The sequence below is a fragment of the Lissotriton vulgaris genome, chromosome 10 (assembly GCF_964263255.1).
Source record: "Lissotriton vulgaris chromosome 10, aLisVul1.2, whole genome shotgun sequence".
In the NCBI taxonomy this organism is placed as follows: Eukaryota; Metazoa; Chordata; class Amphibia; order Caudata; family Salamandridae; genus Lissotriton; species Lissotriton vulgaris.
Genome location: NC_141698.1, coordinates 599,752,863 through 599,762,253, shown reverse-complemented (window position 1 = coordinate 599,762,253; position 9,391 = coordinate 599,752,863).

Genomic DNA, 9,391 nt, shown 5'->3' with positions numbered 1-9,391 from the left:
ATAACAATAAAGCATACATGCAAACTGTGACTACATGCCTGCTTTTCTAAATATTTCACTTCGAAACTATGCGATTGTATTTGTTTAACGGGCAGTGATTTGTATATGGTCACTGGAAAGTGAACAAGGTTGTCCCTGTCCCCCCCAGAATTTTAGTGTCTCCTACGCAACTGAACGTATGTATGTGTTGAAAATAAAAGTAAGCTTCTGTATATTGCAGCTTGCACCCACACCCCAGTAGTGGGCTGCACATATACATAACTGCCCTTGTACTCTTTAAGGTGCACCCCTTGCTTGCAGTAGCTCTTGTATCGACATTACGTTTGTTTTTAACAGACCGAAAAGTTCTGTAGCTCATCTTTGAAACCCATTCCCTCTGTGGTTAAGTTTTCCCGCGAGATGAAAAGTGTCCGGCTGTGTTAGATGGGGGACTTTGAACATTTAATTGCAGCAGGGTCCCCGTTTCTCATTAACTACAAGGCATGAATCGGGAAGGGATTGGAACAGATGTTGCTGCTTGGTTTTCGGATGGGGGATTGCATGGACTCTGCCTGCCAGTCAGTGTCTCACATAGCCGATAGAATTACTCTGAGTGTTGAACACTTTCCTGTGCAGCACGTCATGATGGAATCAGAGAAAGGCCGATTAAGCTTGCCATCCTTCAGAGGATGACAAATAAGTGTAATTAGTCTGCGGACGGCTGGTATGGCCTTCATGATGACGTCCCACGCTTATCAACAACAGTAGAAGGTTCTGGTGGCGTTGTAACCGCTTGCTTCCTGACCTCTGCCGGACAATTGGCTGTAAACTTTATTTTCAACACTTGTGAGCAGCTCAGGGAACCTAACTACGTTTATGACCAATTATCTCCCGGTGGCGCCCAGAGGTGCTAAGCTTTAATGAAGCCTTAAATCTCACGCGCTAATGAGGCCGACAACCACCGAGCACGAGCCAAGCTTCCTTCAAGTCCAAGCTCTTCTCTGAAGGTGCGTCACGGCGCACGCAGAGCCCGTTTTGGACCCAGGCCTACGCACAGCAGCGCGGGGCAACTCACTGGTAGAGCGGTGCAGAGCTGTGCACTGTGGTGTAATGTTGAAAGCTGAGGGCCCTGGGCCCGCATGTTAGGCGTGGCAATGATGGACACAGACACCAGGATCGTGTAGTAGGAAAGGGTCCGAGCACGTGCGCTCGGCCTCTTTTATTGGCAGCGTCATGTGACACCATGACGTCTGTGGTGGGTGGGTGTAGAGTATGTTACATCACACCTGAACACTAGAACGTGTCCACGCTAAGACACTACATCACTCCCCTTTTTAGGTTTTGCCTGGCGAAAGCTGCGCTTTCTGCGCAGCTTTTTCGCGCAGGCGAAAACCTGATGAGAACTGTAGTGTAGCTTGGTTCGGCCCTCGTCGTTGATTGGCTGGCTCCGTAAACGGAGCCTTGCCATTGGACGAGGGGCCTGTCCGTCAATGCCGGACCAGACACGGGGGCGTTCCCGACATTCTTTGGCTTTTGCCGACGTCACGGGACGCCGGGAACGCCCCCGTGTCTGGTCCGGCATTGCCGGCACTTCTGCGTCTCTCCTAACCCCGTGACTGGCCGGCCGGCCAATCCTAGCGCGGCCGGCCGGAAGTGCCCGCCCCCGGCAGCCCGGGGGAAGAAGGAGAGGAAGACGGCAAGCACTATGGCGGCGCCCGCGGGGAGACCGGAGAAGTGCCTATCCAACCTGCCGCTCTGTCTGGGCTGCCCAGCCTGTCGCTGCTCGCCTCCCAGACCGATCGTCTTTAAATGGATATGTCCTGTTTTCGGGTAATTTCAGTACTTTTGCGTAGCTATCCATTTCCAGTTTCGGGGTGGGTAACAGTTAACTACCACTTTGCCCTCTTGCGCACTAATGAGGATTTATGGTGAGTCCACTAGTCCTTAGTATTGGGAAACCCTTTCCCCGACCCTAAGCGGGAGCGCACAGGACCCCAGTCAAGGCAACCCCCAACACTACCGCAGGCTCTCGGGCCTCCGCCCACTGGCAGCCCCCTTCGTCCCCGGCCACACCACTCCTCCTCTACCGATCACCGTCTCTCCGGTTAGGCCTACTCGGGCCTCTGGAGCCCTCTCGACCCCCTACTCCCGGACTCCCCACCTTGGCTGTCGGGTTTGCAGACGCCCTCTCGTACTCCCGGTTTTACCGACCGTCCCCCCCAAGGACCCCGGGGTGAACGTATGACATTGTTCTGCATTCTGTCCATCAACTGTTGGTTTTGGATTTGTATAATAGGAAAGCAGAAAACGTAGGTTCAATCCTTGCTTCCCTGTTTGATTAATGTGTGTGATCCTAGGCAAATATTTCGTATCACCGACCTCCTTTATCTTAATTAACACGACAACGCCTTTAAGTGCGTGTGTTTAGGATGTGCGAAGTACAAATGATTTAACGGGCTATAATATTGCTCCGTCTATAAAAAAAAAAAAAAAAAGGGCACACACTGACCTGCCTCTTAATCCCCTAATGACATTGTCAACAAGGCCGGGGAAAAGGGATGTTGCCACGTTCATGTTTAAAAAATAGCGCTTTTAATAATAATCTGATGTGTCAAGCGCATTCTTCCGCGTGTAAAGGAAGTACGCTTTTTTTTCAATTTTGAAAATATTTAATAGATTTACAGGACAATTATCACCAGGGCTCGGCTCGTACACGGACTCTCAATACCAGAGCCGGCATTGGCTCGGCTCTCCTTGTTAACTAGTTGTCTCGCCCACCTCTCGGGCGTAGTGGGCACGGCTGTGCACCTGTGACGGTGCGTCCCCAGGCTCAGCCGATGCCACCTTCTCAAAAGTCTCCGAGAGAAAGCAGGAGTCGCATCACCGCCCCGTTTTAGAATAATGTATGTTATTGATGATAAACCGCAGGCTCCCCCTGCACCGCCTCACGCACCGCTCCCCTCACCCCCAACGGAGGGAGGCGAGCACTGCTCCAGAGGTGGGAGATAGGAGGGCTCCCCCTCAGAGGAGGTAGAGGCAGCAGTGACTCATTGCAAAACAACGCCAAGTACTTCATGCGCGTCCGCAGGCGATCACGCTTTGCCAAAGCAAACACACCGAGTCTGAAGTGGTCCCGAGATCACAATGGTGGCCGTTGCTGCTAGCTTTATGCCTTTTTAGATCACAATTATGTGCTCTCTCTCTTTGGTATACATAATATAGAATTGTATCTAATATTGTTTGGCAGTATTTGACTGCCTGATGCAGTTAAAGGAATGGGCGCAGCTAATTTAATTAAAAAAAAAAAATGCTAATACTAATGCACTGCTCTGCACTTGCATCCTGGGTGGTGGTGAATGACGACGTTCAGTAACTTTCAGCTACAATGCATAACCCACAAAGCAGTATTAGTAGGACACAAGTGTCTAAGCGCGCAATAGGAGTGTGCACATGTTTTTGTTAACACCGCCGAACGTTTGCAGGAGTCTGTGTTATGTTACACACTGTGAGATCATGTTACCCGCAGTTTAAGATCATTTTCCCTACCCGAGGTAATAATTGCAAGCTAGTCGGACCCAGCCAAGATGGAAAGCGTATGCAAATCTTATCTCAGCAAATTTACATTTGGCATGATTTTTCTGTGCACAGTGGCAAATGAATGCAGATTTTTCTTTTCTCTTCAAGTCTACTTTTTGTCATGTACATTGTTTCAAGAGTCATGCTTTTCCTGCAGGGAAAGCTTAAAACCTCATGAAGTGGCACATTTTTCCACACAACTTTGCAAAGCTTATTAGAAAAAAACGCAACTCCGCAGATCCCTGATCTATAGATTTATTAGTTGTGACAGTTATTACTACTTAGATAATAGCGTGTAAACAAATCTAGTCAACACAAATTGTAGCATGTCGGCATTGTAACTTATACACTGCAGCGAACTTCAAGCTGTATAAGTTCACACTTGTTTCAAGCACAAGTCTGAATCTCAACGTTTAACTTCTAGCTGCCTACGGATGGTGACATCTAAGCACGTTTTTGAAGTCTCCTGAAGATGTGACAATGTTTTACTTCTAGATGGTGTAGGTAGGAGTATCCATAACGTCTGTGTGCTGGGCAGTGCAGGAAGACAATTCATTGTATTGACTTCTCCCACGCTCCTCTGATGCACGGCCGTTGTGGCCTCGTGTGGTTTCTGACTTGGCATGTGTTTTCCGGCCTAGATTTCCAGACTGCGGTCAGTCTCTTTGTATGGGTGTTTGTCTGTGGTTTCTGGATACCATGACTTGTTTTGCAAGTTTGAGGTTTCCTCCATGTGATCTTCAGCATTGAAGCTGGTGCTAGTCACATTTGGCAGAGCATTACGTGTGTGTCTTTCAGGATATGGTGTATTTCTTAAGCTTTACACTAGGCGTGTCTCCCAGGATTTGCTGAGACAGGCACACCTTTTCACCATTTGTCCTGGCTAATTTTAGCTAGTCTGGCACGGAAGTAGGAAAGGTGTCATGTGTTCCAGTGTAGAATTACTTAGCAACCTTTATCAGAAAGCAGTTCAATTACCAGAAAGCAGTTAAATTACCAGAGTTTATACCGTGTGCAAAAGTTGCTCTAAATTGACTTCATTGACAGCGCTCCAATAGATAGAAAACACAGACACTAAGTCGTCCAATGCCCTCAGTTGATGCAAAACTGTAGTCTTTCTTCTATGTTTGTGTCATTTGCGATAGATAAAGCTAGTGGCATTGTAAATGACAATGCCATTTATTTATGTTAAAAAAAACATAAATGAAAATAATGTCAAGAGCAATGCCAATAGCTCTAACTTTAACAAAGGCAAAACCATTGCATTGTAAATGCTTGTTAACCATTGCAAAGAAACATATTCAGAAATCACAGGTGGGGAAAATAACACGTTTCAGGTTGCAGTGAAGTGTTCAGCTTCCGCCATGCCTTTCTATCCGCCGCTGCTTGGAAATGACAGATGGTGTTCAATCTGTTGCGGGGAATCTTAGTCCACATTGGCACCGGTTAGTGGTGCTCGATGGAAACAGTCTGTAGACGACTGGGCAGCCCCTTTGTCCTCACAATCTTTCTGTTGTTGACTTCCGTGGCAACGGGTGCTGTTGGAGTTCCTGTTGTTCGCCGTGGAATGATGGTTACGTACCAGTCTCGGCCTTGCATTTACTGTGGGGACCTACTTCGCACTGACTTCTCCTTCCACTCTTAACTGTGGCAACGGCCACGTGGATATACTTCCTTCCTTTCTTAACTGTGGCAACGGCCACGTGGATGTACTTCCTTCCCTTCTTAACTGTGGCAACGGCCACGTGGATAAACTTCCTTCCGCTCTAACAGTGGCAGACGCGCCACGTGTCTCTCCTTTTCTTCCTTCCTTTTCACAGTGGCAGAGGTGCCACACAGATCTCTCCTTTTCTTCCTTTCTTTTCACAGTGGCAAACGTGCCACGCAGATCTCTCCTTTTCTTCCTTTCTTTTCACGGTGGCAGAGGTGCCACACAGATCTCTCCTTTTCTTCCTTTCTTTTCACAGTGGCAAACGTGCCACGCAGATCTCTCCTCTTCTTCCTTTCTTGTCACGGTGGCAGACGTGCCACTCAGATCTCTCCTCTTCTTCCTTACTGTTTCGCGGTGGCAGACGTGCCACTCGGATCTCTCCTTTTCTTCCTTCCTGTTTCGCGACATCACTTGGTCCGATCTTGCATCTTCTCTCCTGACCTGGCTCCTCCATGCAGGGCGCGCCCGCTGCATGTGTACTCCTGGTTTTGTCCCCGACAGGGACACTTCCTCCTTCTTCCTCAGCTGCCAGAGTTGGTGTCGCGAACCCTCTTCTCTAGATTCTTGTTGGTGACGTTCATGGGATGGTGTTCATAGACCATGTCTATGTTGAACGTCCTGAACCGTATGGTGGTCCACTTCTGCCGGTGTCTGGCAGGTATCTTCGGTCGTCCTGTCGGACTTTGTGCTTTAACAATTTTCTTGAGTTTGGGGACCTGTCGCGGGTCCGTGCTCGGTAGTCGATCATTCTGTGGATCGGCTTCTGGGATGCGCCACGCTTAGTGGTCGTCCTCGGTAACTGTTCTGCACTGTGGCGTTACCTGTGCCCTTCTTCCATCTGGTGGTGGCTGTGCCTTGCCACGTGGCGCGTTATCTGCGCACGTACTTTTTCAGGGCTCTCGGACACTTGTTGCGTGTCGTTGGGTACTTGCAGCTTTGGCTGGCGTTGATTACTTGCTGCTTTGGCTGACGTCCAACACTTTGCTGCTTTGGAACGTTGGGTACTTGCTGCTTTGGCTGGCGTCAGGTACTTGCTGCTTCGGACCGTTGGCGGGGGTAGTTGATGCTGCGGTGAACACCTGTGGCCACTAGGAGTCACTGCTCTCTCCGTCTTCTGATCGCGGCAGTCTTTTCCCTGGTCGTTTCTCCAGTACTTGGCAGTCGTTTTCTCCAGACGTTTTGTCCGCGCTTGGATGCTTAGTGAGGCGTTAGTGCCTCTTCCCACGTCACACTGGAAGTGGCCTCTGCCGACTCCTTGCTGGTGCGTGTTCTTGCTTCGTGCATGGGTGCACACTTATTTTCTGCGTGAGATTGGATTGTCCCTGTGGGCGTTACTCAGTCCGTTGCCCCTTGCTGCTGCTGAATTTCCTGGTATTTTGCGATGCTTGTTTATTTCTTATAGATGCAGGAGCGCCTTTCCTTCTTTGGCCACCAGATGGCGGTAGACTCCGGTTTGGCGGGTGCCTGCTTGGCGGCTCTTGTCATCCTCGTGTTGTGCACTCTACTGCCTCTCTATCTCAGTGCACAGGGGGCTGAGGCTGGAGCTGCTGCTGGGAACCTGGCCTCACACTGCCTTCCTGGTGAGTCTCTTCCCTGCTATCGAGTTCGTTTGGGGGCAGGAGGGCGCAGGCATGAAGGCGAGGCAGTTCTGTGGTGTGCAGGCTCCGTGTCTCGCACACTTTGACGTTCAATGGGCACACTTTCAGTTTCTTCTGGCGGCGCTGGCCGCTTTCAGGCACTCTGCTCCTTACACGGAGCACACGAGGAGGTGGGCACTTTTGATCTTGGCGGCGCTGGCCGCATGCAAACGCTTACTTCTCCCTGGCCGCTTTCAGGCACTTTGCTCCTCACACGGAGCACACGAGGGGGGGACACAATTGATCTTGGCGGCGCTGGCCGCGTGCAGACGCTTACTTCTCCCCTGCTTCCCCTCCCAGCCCGCGGCAGCCTCGGCAGCACTCACGCGGGCGGGGGGTGTTGGTGCTTCACTCCGGCGGGGGAGCGCGTCGCTCCAATCACTCCTCCCTGGGCGGGGGCGCTCGAGGCAGGCCTCGGTTGGGCTCCGCCGGCTCTGCCTACTTGAATGTTCTTGGTTCTCTGGCCCTGCAGGCTTCACTCTCGCCGGTCTCCCGCCGCAGCAGCTTCACTTAGCACTCGCTGCGCGGCGGAGACCTGCCATGCTTCTCGCAGGCCGTGGTTGGGCTCCGCAGGCTCTGCAGTGTCTATCCTCGCTGGGGGTGCCGCCGGCAGGTCGCGGGTAGGCTCCGCTGGCGCTGCTGAGTCTTCCCTCGCTGGGGGTGCCGCCGGCAGGTCGCGGGTGGACTCCGCTGGCCGGACCACGTTGCGAGGGGGGTCGGGAGGCGGTTAGCTACTCCGCTCCCTCCCCCTCGTTGTTTCTTGTAGTTGCGGGTCCGGCCGCACTCTCCCTTGCGCCTTCGCTCGTCTCTGGGCCCCCCGCTTCCAGTCCCACGAGGCGGGGGCAGGGGATGACTCCGGCAGGCCGCGGGTTGGCTCCGCTGGTCCTGCTTATGATTGGGCACAATTTTATTTAAAGTCACTTCGCCCCTGGGGCTCACCTTCGGCCGGCGGGCCTGATGCTCTGTCGCGGCCTCCGCCCGGCCGGTACACCTCTCTGGGGGGTCACTGCTTCGCGGCCGTCTCAGGTGGGCTCTGGGCGGTCTGCTCATTCCTGGTGGCACATGTTGGTGGCGGCCGACGCGGGTGGCTTCGGTCGGCTTGCTGTTGGCCTCTTGGTGGCTGCTGAGCTCCGACGTGCTCACCGGCTTCTCGGCTCACTGCGCCTTGCTGCAGGGGATGCCCTTCAGGCGGGCAGCTCTCTCCCCCTTTTCCTCAGTGTAGGGTAGTGGCACGCGTGGGTTGCACTACCGACCTCGTCGCCATTGTAATGTTGAAAGTGGAGGGCCCTGGGCCCGCATGTTAGGCGCAGCAATGATGGACACAGACACCAGGATCGTGTAGTAGGAAAGGGTCCGAGCACGTGCGCTCGGCCTCTTTTATTGGCAGCGTCATGTGACACCATGACGTCTGTGGTGGGTGGGTGTAGAGTATGTTACATCACACCTGAACACTAGAACGTGTCCACGCTAAGACACTACATGTGGTTACTGTTTTTACCGTGCATCGTTGGTTCATATCAAACTGATTAATAAAGGTTTTGAGGTTTTTTTAAAGTGAAAATCTCCTTAGCGGATAGTCTGCTTGAAACTGGGCTTCCTTAACCCTTGGGGGATTTCAAATTTCCCAATGAGTTAAAAAATATACAAAACAATTTAAAATCTCAAAGATATGGTTTTCTTCAGTACTTTTTTGTGGACAAATGCATTCACCCTACACGTGTTCCCATATGATTCAAGATGGTTGTTACTTAGCGCCGAGGGGGCGGTACATGGGTGGTATGTGGGCGTTCCCATGCAACCACCCATGCCTTTTGACGCAAAACCATATTTACAAAGATTTTTAGCCATGGTTTTACGACAAAAGTTAACGTCCCTTGAAAGGAGGCGCTAACAGGAGAAATGCTTTCATTTCTCCGTGCTTTACTGACCTTGCATGTGTGCTGCACTGTGCAGCACACATACACAGTGGGGAAAGCTTTGCCTCGAGTCTAGGCATAGTAGTTTGTACAGGGAGGGTACCCTTCCTGTACAAAACCTTTGCTAGACTCATACACAAACCCTAGCGCTATGGGCTATGGTGTGTGCCTGGTGCAAAGCAGATGTAATCAGCGCCGGCACAAGGGAAAGGGGAGGAGAGAGCCATATCTCTGAAGATATGGTGCTCTCCTGTACCCTCCCTGTCGCACAACGCAGTACAGCCTTGCGAAGAGCTGCACTCTATTGCGCTGCTTTTTTTTAAATCTTCCCCTTTGTGTCCACAAACAGCCGCTCGAGTCTAAGTGATGGAAATACATTTTAGAATTCCCGCAATTAGCGGTATTGTTAGATGTCTAATCATGCACTTACAGTTGTGTGACTTTTCAAGCTGCATAAATATAGCAGTCCACTGGGAAAAAGATACATTTACAGTTAGTTCGGAGGTATAAATTCATAGCAGCATTACCATTTTTTACACTGTGGGGCTTATTTACAAGCCCCTTGTTCTGCC